The following is a 19228-nucleotide window of genomic DNA, read 5'->3' on the forward strand; positions in this document are numbered from 1 at the left end:
TATAAATATAAATAGAAGGGAATAAGGAGGTAATCTGAATTTGAAAGTCAAAAAAATGCATAAACCACAGGGTAAAGAAAATGACAAGCCCAACACATTGGTTAAAAATGGGCCAGTCACAGTCAACAAGCCCAAGGAAGCAGAGAAAGCTCAGGTGGTGGAGAAGGTAGGCCGAGTGAGCACAGACCAGCCCAAAATGGCTAGTCAGAGGATCCACAAGGTAGTTGCAGGACAAATGGGTCAAATGGTGGGATCTAAAGACGAAGTCCAGTCAGATAAAATGAACGATAAACCAAATAAGATGGAGGGAAGCAGAGTTGAGATACAGAACACTTTACGCTCCAAAAACATGGAGACAGAAGGAAGGGAGAAGTATATTGATTACCAGAATACCAGACCACCAGACACCCAGAATGGCCAGACAGGAGAACTAGTGGGGAGGGAGGAAGAAGATACTATTGAACTGGCGGAAGACATTTGGGACGAAGATGAATATGTGCCAAATACAAGAGAGATCAGATGAGTACCCCGTCTTTTTTTCCTTCATTTTATTTGTTTTAAATAATTGTGGCTAGTTGGAATTGTAGGGGAGCCGGAAGCCGTATATAGTAAGAAGGAATAACATAGATGTTTTGTGTATCATTGAACCCCGTATAAGCGGAAAAAAGAGCTGACATAGTGGTTAGAAAATTTGGTTTCTCGCATTGGATCAGAGTAGAAGCTACGGGTTTTGCGGGAGGAATTTGGGTCTGTTAGAATGAAGGAGACATAAATGTTGAGTATATTTCCTCTACGGAACAACTGCTGCACTGTAAAGTGGGAAGGAAAAATTCAAATCAGTATGGTTTTGTTTTGTTCATTTATGGGGAGCCAAATTATCTTAAGAGAGGAAATTTACGGCAGACCATCAAGACCATAGCTGATATAGATCCTTGGTTATTAGTAGGAGACTTTAATGCAATCAAGCACCCAAGAGACAGAGTTGGAGGGGTTGTACCAAACATGAATTCAATGGATGCTTTCAATAGTTGTCTTGAAGAAACATGAATGATTGAACTAAGCGACCCTCATGACCATTTTACTTGGGAATGAGAGTTCATTAAAGAAAAGCTTGATTGGGTTTTTTGCAACTTCCAATGGGAAAACTTATTTCCTCATACTGTTATGAAACATGATCTAGCCTACAAGTCAGACCACAAACTGATAGTAATTTCCTGTGATAGGAGAGAAATTCCCATAACAGTAAACAGAAGATTTCAATATCCAGCATGGACAGTAGAGAAAGACTTTCCAGAGATCATCTCCCAAGCCTAGTAGAATCAAGACTGGTGCAGTGGTGTGGAAAATTTTCAAAATATGGCCTTGTAATGGAACATAGAAAAGGTAGGTAGCATTCCCAAGAGGAAAAAGGAGATCTTGGGGAGACTAGAAGGAATTGAAAGGGTCAAGAAGCAAAGGTCAAACCACGGTCTTCACAGATTACAGAGAAAATTATGGGCTGACTATAACAAGATCCTACTACAAGAGTTGATGTGGTACTAGAAGTCTCGATGTAAATGGCTACAATGGGGCGATAAGAATACCAGATTTTTTCATGCCTCAACAATGTTTAGGAGGAAAAAACAGAGAATTGAGGATCTAAAGGATGAAGCAGGAACATGGGTTACAGAGGAAGAAAGATTACACCAGATGGCAATCAATTACTATAAAGACCTTTATACACCAAAGATGGACAGACTCTAGAAGACCCCCACTGGCCCAATCTATTCCCTATTCTTCGGCCACAACAAGTGGACTGAATCAATAGAGAGGTAACTGATATAGAGATTAAGAATGCAACTTTCTCTATGGGAACGTTCAAAGCTCCAAGTCTTGATGGTCTACAACCACACTTCTTTCAAGCCCTCTGGGATAAGGTGGGTAACAGTTTGTGTGAGATGGTCAAGGAAGTATTTAGAGAACCAAGAAGGATTGAAGCAATAAACCAAACTAATATAGTGCTTATCCCCAAAGTGGATCACCCGAGTTCCTTGAGGGAACTGAAAATTATCACTAAACTAGTTGCAAGGAGACTTCAATATATCATGAATGAGTTAGTTGGACCACAGCAGTGTAGCTTCATCGCTTCAAGATCAAGTAGTGATAACATTATTATAGCCCAATAGGCTATCCATCTGATGAGGACCAAGCCAGGTAGGAAAGGTCTAGTGGCTGTTAAAGTGGACATGGAGAAAACTTATGATCACCTGGATTGGACTTTCTTGAAGAATACTCTGGAAATTATCAGGCTTCTGGATAGGTTGATAGAGATCATTATGCAATGTGTAAGTACATCAACCCTGAAGGTTTTGTGGGATGGAGCCGAAGGTCAAGCTTTAAGCCATCATAGGGGGTGAGACAAGGTGATCCACTTAGCCCTTACCTTTTCGTTCTTTGTATGGAGAGGCTAGGACATTTGATCTTAACTGAATGTCAAGCCCAAAGATGGAAACCGCTCAAATTTAAGAATGATGGACAAGAAATTTCACACCTTTTCTCTGCTGACAACCTAATTCTGTTCGTCGAAGCCTCAACGAGACAGATGAATATACTCAAGAGAGTAATGCAAAGATTCTGTGAGATTTTTGGATATAGGATCAGTCTGGAGAAATCCAAAGCTTTTTTCTCCAAAAATGTTCACATAAACAGAGCTCTTGCCTTAAGTCAAATTCTTGGAATTGGGATTACTTAGGATCTGGGAAAATACCTCGGCGTACCTCCTATCCATTCACAGATCACGAAAGATACCTTTGGCCACATTATCAAAAGAGTTCGAACCAGATTTAGCTCTTTGCAAAGGGAGATATCTGACAACGGCGGGCAGAACGGTGCTAATCAAAGCGGTGATATCAACCCTCCCTTCATATCAAATGCAGTCCACGTTACTGCCAAAGGGTGTACTGAAGGAGATAGAAAAAATCAGCATGAACTTCCTATGGTGCCAAGATGAAAACAATAAGGAAAATGCACATGATAGCTTGGGAAAAGATCATGAAGAGTAAAGAAGAAGGGGTTTTGGGCATAAAAAATCACTATGGTCAAGCTATCGAACACAGAGTCTTACACTTGTGGAATATCTCACACTTCCACATTGATATCTTATAGCAAGCTTTTTTCCAAGTTTTGCAGACTTTTAGGCTTGATCCAGGAGAACTTTGAAAAAAAAAATACTGATGAGCAAACTAGAGCCATTAATCTGTACGTCACTTAGACATCAAGAAGAGTGGCTATGAAGTAAACAACCAAAATTTATTCCAATGAACAGACCGAAAATGGATGTGAGAAGGAGAAGGAAAAAAAATACCTTGATAAGAGGATCTGTCCTCTCAACAAAACCTGGAACTTCTCTATGAATGAGCAAGAAGAAGTGCTTAGTTTCAACATAATCCAAGGCAAGTAAGTAAAAGCACCTTGACAAAATATCAAAAACAATTACCAAAATAGGTGTTAAATATCACATATATGTGTGTTAAATGCTAGGAAAAATAGAAAGAGATAGGAGCAGGTGAACAGAATCGCAGAATCACTTCCAGAAACCAAGGCCAAAACTTTGTGGACATTAATGAATTTAGAAATGTGAAGATCTTATAGATTTAAATGTCAAACATCACAAAGACATTGACTAAGGAAGGGATCCTAGCATGATGACCCAGATAGAAAGTTTTAGTTTATTTTTACCTGCGATGAACAATATGATTTTCCAATTTCTCTATATAGTAATCGGAGAGCAAATTTAAAAAAAAGGACTTCACGATTCATTGGCCTATTATTACTTGAAATCGATCCTTCTGTGCAGAAATTAACCAGACGTGGAACTCTCCTAAGAACCCTAACCATGAAACACAATCTACAATTAGAGTGTGAATTGAGACTTACGGGAATCAGAGGCGCAATGTTGAGCCCTTCAATTTCATTCATATGGAACCTAAAACCTGAGTTGCATCCAATGCCAACCGAATCGAATCCCTTTGAACCCCAAGGGCAGGCAAGATCAGAGACAATCACACTAATGACCTGGGACACGGTTGAGTAAAAGAAGAGCTGATTTGCAGATATTTCTTAGTCTTGACATTACAATTTTTTGAAAGACGGACATCTCAAAATTAAACAGAGTCAACGGCTTATTTTATTCAAATTAGAGGAAACCAGTCACCTAAACTCCAATTCTAAGTCCATCGAATGACTGTAGAATCTAATATAATTATTTTTTAGGTTGGATTTAAAATTAGTGTATATTTTCTTTTGAACTATATATTCTTAATTCAATATGCTATAGGGGTACTTATAGGAGGTGACAGGACCAGGACACTCCTGTCCTGCGTCCTGTCCAAAAAAATAGGGTAGGACACCATTCCTGTCCTGGTTTTGTCCCGTTTCTAATCAGGACGGGAACGGGACCGGGACCAAGATGTGCTGGTCAACCACTTTTTTTTTTTATAAAAAAATCCTAGTTATAATTTTAGTTAAAAAGAAGGCTCAATCACAACTTATGCTTAAAAAATTGAACATGAAAATTGAAGCAAATTTACGTGAAATAAATATAAATGAGCAATATAAAATAAGCTTGAGACAAATGTAAATCATTTAAATGGTGGAAAAATGAACAATAAACTTGAAGTAAATATAAATAAACAACATAAAATGAACTTACTAGTATATAAATAAATTTAGCATACAATAAATATCCTTTAAATTTAAATGGATGATCTTGTAAATTTATTCAAACACATTAATCTTTCGAAAACAATGACAGAAATCATTGCATATAACAATCTAAATTAATCCATAAACCTAAAAAGCAAATTGATTAAAAATCAAGTGAAGACTTATTTAAAATTTAGTCAAAATGTAAAAACATAGTCTATGATAACTCTCACTTAAGCTTTTTAAAATGAAAAATAAAAATAAAAATTTTCTCAAAGCAAAGAAAAACAAAACCCATAGACTAAATTCTAGTTCAAATTTAATATATATATATATATATATATATATAAGTATCAAAATAATTAAAATTGAAGGGTGTAAAACAAAGGAAATCATGAAAAAAAGTTTTAAATGAAAGGGGGTTAGGATCGGGACAAAACAGGAGGGGATGTCTCGAGAGTCATCTCGAGTCTCGTTCTATCCCTATTCCTTTGTGTTTCGGTCCTTGTATTGTCCCGTCCCGGTCCATTTCGGGATGCGTATGTCCCATCCCGAAAAGACCGGGACAAATACGGGTCTACCGAGACGGGTACAAGGTTGAGCAACCATATACTACATAGATACAAGGGAGTATTGCCTTGTTGCATTCGTTTTGTGATTTTAAAATTTTTTATAAATATTTTTATATTTATAAGTCACTTTCATTTTATTGAAATTAAGAAAAGATTTAAACGTAATTTAGTCTCTTTTTATATCCATACACATTGTTTAAGAACATCTATTTTTATATTCATATAAAAATTTAATAATATGATTTATATAAATAAAATAAAAAAATTCTCCTCTAACTTTTATAAATAACACAAAAGCAAATAATTAGACCAGTAGTGCATTTAGACAAAAATCTTCTTAAATAAAATTAAATTTAGGCAAGTAGCCATTTGGAATGTACCTATGAAAGTGAAACACATGGGCATGGGGTCATCAGCTGAACAAAACTAGTAATCGCAAGTGGCCGTTGTCAATTTTGATGCTTGAAACAGAGGTGCGGAGGAGCGTAGGAACATTGCTGTTAAAATCTTCTAGTATTGTAATTCTAACATACCAAAAGCCCTAAAAATGGAAAATGACGTTGAGCCTTCTCTCGATCTCGAGTTCGGATTATGCCTTGTTCCATTAAAAGAAAGCTCTGTAAACCAAGAAAACTCGCATACTACCTTCTCTTTTCTGGTCGTTACAGTGAGGAAGTTCATTTGAAATAGAAATCCGAATGGTATGTTTTCCATCTCCATTTGCTCCTTTTTCTTTGTCATAAATAGCCTAAACAAAGGGACATCAAATTGCTTGTTACTGTCAGAGTGATGGTAAGGGGAAATTGAAGAGCTCAAAGAGAGGAGACGCATAGAGCAGAAGCTATGAAGTGTGAGTCACGTACGTTTCTTTTTCTTCTTCTGTTCTTTTTGCGTGCAAAATCAATTCCTTACTGGGTTGCTTTGTCATATCCAATAGTTTCTCAGAAAATATAGTTCGCGTTTTATATCTTCATTTTCTGGGTCATTGTCCATCTCAGTTTGTTTCTTCGGCTTTGGGTTTTTTAGTCTTGAAGGATTAAGATTCACATTTGAAGCTGCTTAGTTTTGTTTCGCTTGGCATTTAACAATGAACTCTTTCTAATAAACTGCAGATCCGTGAATTTCTTGGGCTTGTAATAGTCAATACGATTGTGTGCTTATGTGGCGTGTAATTTCTTGGGCACAGTGTGCTTATGTGGCGTGTAATTTCTCAGGCACAGGTTTCTGTTAATGTTTCTTTGTTTTTAGCTTTTTACACATCGGTTTCAAGCTTGATGAGAACTTGCCATTCTTGCTTTTTTGGCATCAAATTTCTTGTTGCCATGAGAATTATAACTGTTTTATTTCTCCTCTGTGCTTCTTGCATGCAATTATTTTTGGTGATAGTTGTTCTGTTAATGTAGAATCTCTTGCGTGCTTAATGAATATTATTATATGAGAAACATAAAATGGATTTTTCTATTATTAGGATTACAAATTAGCTTTTTGTGCTGAAATCTGCGATGGTTCATTGATTTTATGACAATAATTTCAGGCACAGAGGCTTAAAAGTGGGATCAAGTCCATTTAGGGGAATGTGGTCGATCCATCTCGAAAATGAAAGCTTATAGGAGTAGGTGAGAATTATCCATCTTGCAAACAGAGTTTGATTTTCGTTCAAAAGAAAATATGTTTATCATGTAAAAAATATTTGATATCAAGACCTGTAACGTATATAGGGACATCAAATTGCTTGTTACCATCAGAATGATAGAATAAGGAACTAAAGAGAGAGCAGAGAGGCAGAGGGAGGTTAAAAAGTGCAAAGAGAGGAATCCAGACATAGAGAAGAATCTCCGAACAAGTCACGTGCGTTTCTCTTTCTTCTTCTATGCTTCTTGCGAGCTCTTATCCCAATAGTTTCTCAAAATATATTTTCATTTTATGGGTTATTGTCTGTCTCGGTTTAATTTAGTCTTAGAGGATTAACTTCTTAGTTTCATTTCTATTGTTGGCTTGTAACAATGTCAATATGAGGATGAGGATCTTTGTGGTATGTAATTCGGAACTGGTTCTGTGAATCGTCTTTTAGAGCTTGAGGATGCTTGAGAGCTTGCCATGCTTTCTTTGCTATGTGGAAAAGGCTGAGAGCTTTTGCTATTTATCTAGAGCTTTTTGTGTGCAGAAGAAGTCTGTGATACTATTTCATGGCACAAGGCATATATAATAAAGTGGCACTATACATCTTGCAAACAGATTTTCCCCCTTATATACTATATTATTGCCGTTTCTTTCATGAATTTGATTTTTCATTGAAAAGAAAATATGCTTAGTATATAAAAACTCATACTATCTTATGTGTCTTTTTCTATTGAGAAAAGACACCCGTGTTTCATGTTGGAGCGAAACTAGTTCTATACATTGTTTTCTATTATCTTCGTAATTTTTCTCGATTTTGTTGATCCAATATTTTCTCTTTAAATTTAATCATGCTTTAATATATCGCCAAATGATTTTGTTCGTCCTTTAAGATTACCATTGGATGCTCTAATATAGAGGATTTTATTTTTAGCAGTATCTTTTGGTCTCCATTTATGCGCTTTGCAATTTTAATACATATCCATTGTGTGAGAGTGGGGGGGTTTGATGGGTGTGTGTGTAGTAAGAGAGATTTTTTGGTGGTCCTTTTAGAGGGAAAAAGGAAAATAGTGTTAAAACATCAGCTGATATATAAACCAACTAGTTGGAGATGTTGTAATAAACCAACTACCATGCTGTTGTCCTTTTCCTCTTATTGCATAAGCAACGTGGGATTAGCAACATGGGAAATAGATATGCATAATATGAGAGGGTCCTCATGTTACCTAACCTGTTGTGGTTAAAAAGTATGGTTTTTTATATCTTATACAAAAAATCTTGCTTGCGTAGTAGATACAATTTAGCTTGAGAGGATTGTTGCCCATCCAAACCTAGCCAACCCATTTTGGCGTAAACTAGGAGCGTTCACGGGATGGGAAGGGACTGGGACAGGCCCATCCCGGTCCTGTCCAGGTTAACAAGGACGGGACAGGACTTTTGTCCTGTGTTTGTCCCATCCCTCTTTTTTTTTTTTTGCCCCTTTGTTTTGGGCCTTTTATTTTTTATTGAGCATATCATTGATTAAAATTTCTTTTTTTTTTTCTTTTTTTGGGCCTAACAGAAGTGAATCAAAAACTATGATTATTTTTAAATTTGGGCCTTTGATTTAATAGACAATACTTTTAATTTGTAACAAATTGGCCCACTTTTCTGCATAACAAGCCTCTAGAAAAACTAAAAGCGTAAGCAGTCCATCTATAAAAATTCCCTGCGATGATATTTCTTCATTTAATATAAATTTCCTAATATGGTCCATTCTTTTTTTTTTCTTGAAACATGTTCAATGACAGTTCCTAGAAGCTACCACCCCACACCAATTTTAGCTAAAGCACAGAACACAGGACCCAAGCGAGTAGAGTGAAGCCGTAAGGATTAAGCTTCTCATGACGGCATGGGGAGACATACAGGTGAACGTGGGAGGCGGGGAGATTAACTCAGGAGTCTACTAAATATTTGAATGGTGACAATTGAGCAAAAGCAAAGGAGATATAAATATCCAGGTTGAGAACTGAGATTTGGACCTGCTATAGCTTGCTGCGGGGATAAGTCACGAGGTAACGAGCTGGTGAGAAGGAGCTCAGTGTCAGTGATCGATAGGCTAGAGAATTGCGAAAAGCCAAGAGAGAGAATTTGGAATGGCTGGATGGTGTTAGAAAAATAAATTTAGGGCATATCTGTCATACTTGTAAATTTTTTTAAATTATATATCTTGGGACAGGACAACCTCGTCCTATATCCTGTCCTGCTCAGTCTTTTGCCCCGTCTCGGAAAGTTTTTTTTGTCTCGTCTCATCCCAAAGTGAGACCGGGATGGACAGCGTAAATACTCAATCTTAAACTTGTCCTTGCTTGTTCAAATATGGGTAATTCATATATAAGCCTACCCATCAACACAATAGGTCCCATTTAAAAATATGGTTTTCTATCAGTTCTTATACAAAAAATCACGCTTGTGTAGGTACAATTTAACTTGAGAGATTGTTGCCCACCCAAACCTAGCTAACCCCATTTTGAACTAAAACACTTAGGGGGGTGTTTAGCAATTGCTTGTTTCAGGGCCCCAAACCATGGGGAGGCTGATTGCCAAACACCCACTTTTTTTAAAAACCATAGTTTACGGCAAAACCTTGGTTTTGGCCAAGTAAACCATGGTTTGTGAATAAGCACATGGGGTCGGTTCTGAAGAATGAAAAATGGTCATTAGAGTAATAATTACTCCTGTCAATGGCTCCCAATGGTAAAAAAGCACGAAAGCCTCTTCTCCCATTGTACTACACGTACAGATGGTCAGTGATAGCACATCACTTGCCAAAGAGAATAGACAATGAGATCAAGAATTACTGGAACACCCACCTTAAAAGAAGAGGCTCACGAGAATGGGTATCAACCCCACCACCCTTAAGCCCACCGTCAACGACGCAGCCGAAGCCCGGCAAGTAAACGAGCTCGACTCCCCCCTACTCCTCTTCCCAGCCTTCACTGACTTGGCTCGTCCTCAACAACGTCACACCTCGGCCATCACCACCTCCTTGCCTCGACATGCTCAAAGTATGGCAGAATTCTTGGTCATCCACATTGAAGCCCTCAACAGAGAACACCCACAAATGCATAGCATGAATGCCATTGTGCTCGCCACCGTCACCTTGAGTCGCCAGCATCCATGTTGAGCTTCCCGTACGACATCCCTACCAACTCCCAACTCCAAATGCCGTAGTAATGGTAATTCTGCCTCTACTAGCCCCACCGTCGACGTTGCAAATGAGAGTGAAAACAAAGTGCAAAGCTTAGGGAGAGGGGGACAATATCATGTTGGCCGTATAAGCTTTCAGACCAACAAGTTATAATTGTCAAAATTCCATGGAAGATCTCCGTGATGGTAAGATGACTGGGAACTGGACTTGGTCATCAATTGTTCGCCACTTGTTTTCCCAGTATTATGAGACAAGTTAATGTAGTTTTAAATATTTGTTAGAGTTGATCTGATCAGTGTTGTATGTGCCATACCCATGCATTTATGCCATAGTTTTCATTTGAGGATCTGATAGATGGCTTGTATAATATTTGTTCATTGGCAAAATAAATCACTTTCCTAAAAGCATATTTAATTATTTTATAAATATATGTACACAATTATTTATTATTTACATTATTTATGTCTTATTTATTATGTTGGAAATATATATATTATTAACTTATTTATTACTTCAAATAAACATATATTATGAAATATATCTTTTATATAATTATCATTTAAACTTATGTTCTTTTTAGTAATTTCTTCATATATAAAAAAGCACTTCTGACAACAATTATCCAAACACTCTCATTTTATCAGAATCACTTTTTTAAAAATTTTATTCTTTCAAAATCTATTCTCAAAAATCATTTTTCTTCCAAAAGCTATTTTCCAAACCATAGTTTGGTTTTGTCCAAACACCCCCCTTAATCTTGAACTTTGTCCCATTGAATTATTGAATTGGGTCTATGAATGTAAGAAATAGTGAGAATTCTTGATCTTTAAGATGCTGCTTTTTGGACCCATACCAATATATGAACACGCAACACTCGAACTTAGGGATAAATATGGTTTTTTGTCGGTTCTTATAACCCTTGTTCGCAATACTGACGGGTACTAAAATATGGGTTTTTGCACTTTAATAACCAAACTACTTAGTTCTTATTTAGGTAAAAAGATATGATTTTTTGTCAGTTCTTATACAAAATCAAATTGGCCCATTTAAACACTCGTAGCAATCTAGCGAACCATTTAGGCCTGAGCACTCAATCTCTCACTCTTGCTTGTTTTCATAAGCTTGCCCATTAACCAATTTTGGCCCATTTAAATTGGGCAAGATGCTGCCTATTGGACACATACTCGTAGTCGTTTTCGGCCTATTTAAAAATGAGTTAGGCAAAGCCATAATAAACTCGTCAACAGAGTGCCTAGAAATGATGGGAAGAATAAGAAATGATGGAAACGCGCATAATCCAATGATTAAAAGAAAGAAAGAAAGAATGAAAAAAGCCATAAATTAACTCGCACGAAGTCAAGTAGAAATTGCCTGCAGATAGAAAAGAAATTGCACATATCGAATGGATCAGAAAAGACAGGACTCTCCCTCCACAAGCCATTCGAGCAAAAAAATATGATTAATCTGCAAGTCTAGACAAAGAGCAAGATATAAAAATGTAAAATTTTATTTAAAATAGGGAAAGATATAAAAGACCCTAAACCCTGAAATGGGCCCTACATTGTGGTTTTATGAACAAATCCAACAATGTATCTATAGTGTCAAGCAAAATCAAACAAAATCCATATAGGGACAACTTGAAACAAAGTAATTAGTGGAAAGTCTTCTTTAGTAGGAGACAAATCCAACAATATATAGTGTCAGTAAAATCGGGCCCAGCTTCTCTCCGCTGACATTACTCTCCGCTACCCCTCTGCCACGGATAAACAACAATACGTTTGGAATATTTTGTGAAACGCGGAAGGAATGATGTGTTGCAGTTCTAAAACACAAGTTCTCAATCAAGTGGTGAACCCTATTTAATAAAGCTTTTAAAAATATATTACTTCTAATTATTAATATAAGACTGAAGATTTAATTTAGTCCTAAACATAATATCTCAATTTATTTTTTTTCAATATTTATTTATTTTTGCCTTCAAATAATCCTTATAATAATTAAACATATTAAAAAATTACTATCAAGAGGTAATTCAGATATACATAATTAATAATGTATTTTAAAAAAGACAATATCTATTTATTATAACTAATTAACTTAGTAACAAACTTATTTAATATTCACAAATTAGTTATTTAGTTTTTATATTAAGGATTTGGATAGTTATTGAAATTCTTAATGAAAATATGAAATTAATAAATATAATTGTCTTTTTAATATCTCATATTTTATTGACCTAACTTATCAATATCTTTTCAACTTCCATTTTTTTTTTGAAATTTTATGTTAACGTAATTTCTATATTTGATAAATCTGATTTCATATGTGTAACAATTATTTCATAGGAATTACTTAGGAATAGATAATATACTTTTTTTTAAAAATGGAGAAAATGTAGGTCAAATTTCTTATATCTATATGTGAAGTTTTACAATCATATATGATTATATGTTTTTTTTTTTGTTTTATGTAGATTTATAATTATAATTAAATTTTTTAAATAAATACTAATATTTAAAAATAAGATTTATAATTAATTATATGTGATTAGAAAACTTGATATAATGAATATAAAAAATTTGATCTAACTATTGTTAAAAAAATAATCCTTATTACTTAGTTTATATGGCTTTTTTAGCAGAGAATTTTATTAGGTTAAACAAGAATATTTGTTTATTTACAAATAATTTTTTTAAGATAAAAATAGAATTTTGCTGATGATATCCTCCCAATATTCAGGGCTTGGGATTTTAGAGCTATTACACATCGCAAACTGTTTATTCGCAGTGGAGGGTTTATTCGCAAGAGAGAAGCTGAGCTTGCAGAAAAAGGAGATGGCACAGAAAAAATAACAAGAGAATGGAAACAAACACAAGAGCTGCAGAAAAAAAAGATGGCATGGAGGAATAACAAGAGAATGGAAACAAAGCAGAGAGCTGCAGAAAAAGAAGATAGCATAGAAGTAGTAATACCAAACTCAACCCTGCCCTTCCCTTCAAACTCATTCTTACCTTAACGTCTCACCCTCAAACCTGCTTTCTTCCCTCAAACATTTCACCCTCAAACCTGCCCTAGTTGGCAAACAGCCAGACCCATAGTTGGCACCACCGTCTCTCTCCAGTGGCTGAATCTGTGCTCACTCGGTCCTCCTTCCCTCCCTCTGCACTTCGTTCTTCTTGTCAACTCTTGAGTTTGTCTCCATTCTTTGTTATTCTTAATTTCGTAGCTTTTTTTTGTTATATGTGCATCTAGCAAAGTTTAAATGTGGCCAACTGATGTCTATCTAACCTTCATGACACTGTTAATTTAAAGACTTTTGCACTTGTTGTCCTCTCTTCCCATCACCAAGTGATAAGCAATAAATCTTTCTATGAATAATCTAGATTTTAAAAAATTATTTTAACAGGTACAAAGTATATATTAAATAAAAATAAATTCTTAACTTGGTTGGTTTGTGAAATATTTTCTTGACATGCTTCTATTTTCTAGATCTAGGTGACCTTTGGCTTCGAATTTATGTTAGTAATCCCTCTTACTTTTCTCTTTTTTTTATTTCAAAAACTATGTATGACCTTTTTTGGTTCTACGTTTTTTAAACTCCTAAATAATTCTACACGTCTATTAGTTCTTTAACAATTAGATCAATATAAATTCATTTGTTATCGTTTAATTTGTATATAATTTTACCTTAGATTAATTTGAGAATTTTTCTTACAATTTATGTAAATATTCAAGTTATGAGACCAACTTTATTTTTCAAAAAGGCCAGCTAAAACGTGCTATTAAACCTTGAATATAAAATATGTAAACAAGTGAATATCATTCAGAGTTTGATATAATCTGGAATATGTCTAAGGACAGTCATGATTTGTTTTTGTAGGATTTTATTCAACATAGCTGACGAAGAGAATTATTAGATAGAATTTGAAGAATTCAAATTACGTATTTATCATATTACAGTTTTTAATGTTACTAATGTTCATAGAGGGAAATTTAATAATCTTCTAGTTTTGTTAAATTGAATAAGACAAAATGTGGAAGAGCAAGTTAAGTATCTAAAAATTATGTCGAAATATACCCAATATCATTTATTTTTATACTGATGTGTATGATATTAATATAAAATAATATTTGGTTCTTGAACATTACGTACTTTGTCAAAGAAAAACAATATGGAAGAGTTTTTACTATGATGAGAATCCTACAAGATTACTGTTAGGTTTAATAAGGTATATATGAAAAACAATTCTTGTGGGATTGTCATCATAATAAAACTCTTCTATATTGTTTTTCTTTGACAAAGTAGTCTAAAGTATAATTATAATGCTCAAGAACCAAATATTGTTTTTATTAATATCATACACATCAGTATAAAAATAAATGATATTGGGTATATTTCGACATAACTTTAGATACTTAACTTCCTCTTTCACATTTGTCTTATTCAATTTAACAAAAACTAGAAGATTATCAAATTTTCCTCATGAACATTGCTAACATTAAAAACTGTGGTATAATAAATACATAATTTGAATTCTTCAAATTCTATCTAATAAATTCTCTTCATTAGCTGTGTTGAATAAAATCTTACAAAAAAACTCATGACTATCTTTAAACATATTCTAGATTATATCAAACACTGAATGATATTCACGTGTTTACATATTTTATATTCAAAGTTTAATAGCACGTTTTAGTTGGCCTATTTCAAAAACAAGGTTGGCTTCATAACTTGAATATTTAAATAAATTGTCAAAAAAAATTCAAATTAATCTAAAGTGAAACTATATACAAATTAAACGATAACAAATAAATCTATATTGATTTAATTGTTAAAGAAATAATAGACGTGCAGAATTATTTAGGAGTTTGAAAAAAACATAGAACCAAAAAGACCATACACAATTTTTGAAATAAGAAAAAGAGAAAAGACTCACATAGAGATAGTATAAATAGAAATAGAAGAGACAAGACTTCTAGTTTAGGAACATCACTAATCCTAACATAAACTCAAGCTAAAGGTCACTTAGATCTAGAAAATAGAAGCATGTCAAGAAAACATTTCGAGTTACAAACCAACCAGTTAAGAATTTATTTTTATTCAATATATACTTTGTACCTGTTAAAATAATTTTTTAAAATCTGGATTATCCACAGGAAGATTTATTGCTTATCACTTGGTGATTGGAGAAGTTTGAAGGGAGGACAACAAGTGCAAAAATATTTAAATTAACAGTGTTATGAAGGTTAGATAGACGTCAGTTGGACACATTTATTATCATGTAGGTTACGAGTAAACTTGGCTAGATGCCAAAAAAATAAATAAATAATTTTTTTTGGTTAGACAGACAAATATCTAAGAATCCACACATATATAGCAAAAAAAAAAAAAAGGCTACGAAATTAAGAATAACGAAGAATGGAAACAAACTCAAGAGTTGATAAGAAGAACAAAGTGGCGTAGAAGGAGGGAGGACTGGATGAGCACAGATTCAGTCACCAGAGAGAAACAATGGTGCCAATTGCCATTGTCGAGGTGGGTTTGGTTATTTGCCAACTAGGGCCAAGGGCGGATTTGAGGGTGAAACGTTGAGGGAAGAAAACATGGTTGAGGGGGAGACGCTAAGGTAAGAATGGGTTTGAAGGGTAGGGTTGAGGGTGAGGGGTTTAGAGAATAATGAATTTGAAGGTATGGAGCAGACGATATTATAAGGATTATTTGAAGAAAAAATAAATAAATATTAAAAACAAAGTAAATTGAGATATTATGTTTAGGACCAAATTAAGATTTCAATGTTTTATTTTGTTTAATTTATGTTAGGGATTTTTTATGACTGGCCTATGATGCTTTTACTCGTGAACTTTTTAATAAAGTATTTTTATTAGGTATGTGACGTGTTGTATTTTTGGTATCAGAACTAAAGTCTTCAAAAAGTTCAAAAAATTAGGTTGTTAAGTGACCTAATATCCTACGTAGGAGAGGAGAATGATAAAACACTCAAAAGACTAGGAGCTCGTCCCTAGCTCCATACCAAGATGCTCTTTCTCACTATGATAACATTATTTGGCAAGAATTACGAGATTGCATCATGATGCTCCTTCTCGCTAAGATATTTTGCAAGAGTTACGAGATTATATTTGAGTATTGATCAGAGAGTGAAGATGGAAGCTCCTATTGAAGACAACAATCGTCAACGTCAACGTAATAGTTATCAAGAGGAAAATGGCTCTGTTGATGATAAAGCTCCTGGTGATCGAGTAAGATGATAACCTTAGAGGCACTAAACTGAAAAGTAGTAGCAGTGGAATTTCTCAAAACAACCTCGCACATATCAGATTTTGATAAAGTTTGATTCTCCTAAATTTGAAGGCAACCTGAATCCATTTGAAACTGAATAATGGATCAAAAGGTTAGAGACTATACTTAGAATTATAATTTACACCTCACAGGAATTTGAGTACCTACTACAAAAGGCAGCAACACTGTTGCATTCATGGGCAGGCAGGTAAGAGACGACATGTCAAATTGGTTTGTAGCAGAACATCTTATTTTGTCGAGTTTGCACAACGAGCGAATGATGCGCATCCATTTTCTAGCCTTAGTAAGAAAGACTCAAGAGGCAAGCTAGTTTGCAAGGTTCCCTCTTCTCTATTCTCCATTTCACCTTCCATTATATGATTAAAATTGAGATTATAAGTAGCCATATTTTATATTGTAGTACACATTTCACCTTCCATTGCCTTCCATCCTATCCGATCAACAATTTATATAAGTAGCCAGAATGTCACTGCATCCAATCCAACCCCCAATTAAAGTTAAGCCATAATAAAAATTGAGTTGTAGTAGTAAACTGAAAGTTAGAAGAGAAGGTAAATCAAATTTCAACACATCTTCCCATTTTGTAACATAAATTGAGTCTTACATTTAATACTAGATGGAGTTGAGCTACCTCTTTTTTACTTTTCTCTTCCCCTTCTTTCTTCGCTCTTCTCCACTAGAATGTCATTCATCAAACTTAAATTCATAATAAAAAAATAGTTATAGTTTTACCATACAATAAGAACTCACATCCTGTTTTTAACTTGTTTACTACCACAACTCAGTTTTTATAATCCAATCATATTTTTGAAATCTCTATTTTCATCACTCATTGGATTAATTATTAATTAATAATAACAATATCCTCCATTTGTTAAAAAACGCTCAATTTAAAAACTTAAATATATAGGAAAAAAGACTTAAATAATAAAATAACAATTCTACTGACAGTGTAAGCACTGGATAATTTGTGTATTTGTCCTTGTTAGCTTTGCTAGTTGTTTCTTTTCATTAATAAAATGTGTTTGTTTAAAAAAAAAACACTTAAAATAAAAACAAATATTCATAATTTAACATAGCCCTCAAAATTAAGTTGTCAATTTTAAGATGTGTGTGGGCTCACATGCCACCCACGATTTAAAACTCTTTTAAAATTCAGAGAATTGGACTAAATTTATATATTTTTTCCAAACAAAATTTTCATAATAAGTAATCATAATAAAAAAATTAAAAAAAACTTTAAACAACTTTATTTGTTTTTAACTAAGTCTCTTTATTTTATCCCACCTAAATTTATTAATTTTTGTCAAATCTTCTTTTTTTATTACCAGCAATTTTTGTCATTCCTCTAAAATTATAATTTGAAATTAACCTATCATAATATAAAATCTAAATGCACCTGTGAGTATGAAAGACGAGAGACTGCACCTTTGCCTCACTCACTACCCTCATTTTGCGAGATTGTAACACTACCTCTCATCTCTTTACCAACTTCCTCCACTACCAAATTTGTGCCTCTCTTCGTTCACCTTCTGCTTCGCCTTTAACTTTTGCATATCCGTTGTCTCTCTCAATCTGTCATACTAAGAAAAAGCTTTGATTTTCCTCCTCACACTAGTGCCTAAAATTAAGTCCAGGATTTTCTAAGGTTTAATTATCCTTCGCACCTTTGCCTCACTCCCCTCATTGTAACACTACCTCTCATCTTCACCATCAACTTCCTTCATTATTGAATTTGTGCCTCTCTGCCTTCACCTTCTGCTTCGCCTTTAGCCTTTGCATATTCGTTGTCTCTCTCAATCTCTCATACTAAGAAGAAGATTTGGTTTTCCTCACCCTAGAGCCAAGTCCAGGATTTCTATGGTTTAATTATCCTTCGCATGCATACATGTTGTCTCTCTCAATCTGTCACACTAAGAAGCTAAATCGTCATAAGTCTCAAAGGTCAAAGGTGTCCTAGATCAGAGAGAGTAAGTTCAGGGTACAAACCAACCCATTTCTCATTTTTATATGAGTCAAAAGGTTTGGACCATAAAGTGTTGCCAGGCAAAGTGGTAAGGATACATTCTCTACTTTCTTTCCCAAACCATAGATGGGTTAGCCCAAATGGGAATTCTTTATATATGTGAATCACCCACAACAGAAAAAAAGAAAACAAACATTCTACTCTAGCAGCTTAGATCACTCACCTGCTCCGTAAACCTTCTTCACTTTCGTGATGATCACACTTTATGCCATGTGCCTGAAATTAGATTGCCATGAAAATCAATGACCCATCACAAAGCTTAGATCACTTTTACCTGCTCCATAAACTTTCGGTTTCGTGATGATCCCACTTTATGCCATGTGCCTGAAATTATATTGCCATGAAAATCAATGAACCATCACAAAGCTAACTTGCAAGGCAAATCCATTTTATATTCATTGAGCACTAGAGAGCTTTTCACAGAACAACTGTCACCAGGATAAGATCACGCAAGAAGCACAGAACAGATCTAACTACCAAGCACAAGGGCCAAAAGAAGAGATTCCTACAATAACAGAATCAGAGCCCAAGAAATTACAATATTAATATCATTACAAGCCCCAGAAATTAGAGGATCTGCGGTTTATGAGCAAGAGTTGATGATTGTCCAATGCCAAGAACAATTAGAAATGAAACTAAGCTGCTTCTTCGATCGTGAATCTTAATCCTATATTACTAATAAATAAACAACCCAACGAAATTCATGCTGAGGCAACAAACCGAGATAGACAACGAAGATATATAATGTGAACTATATTCTGAGAAACTACTGCCTAGCACCGAGCAACCCAGTAAAGAGTATAATAATCATTTAGCACTGT

Source organism: Neltuma alba, unplaced genomic scaffold (assembly GCF_004799145.2).
Source record: "Neltuma alba isolate B1F8T4 unplaced genomic scaffold, ASM479914v2 tig00005017_pilon, whole genome shotgun sequence".
Taxonomy (NCBI): Eukaryota; Viridiplantae; Streptophyta; class Magnoliopsida; order Fabales; family Fabaceae; genus Neltuma; species Neltuma alba.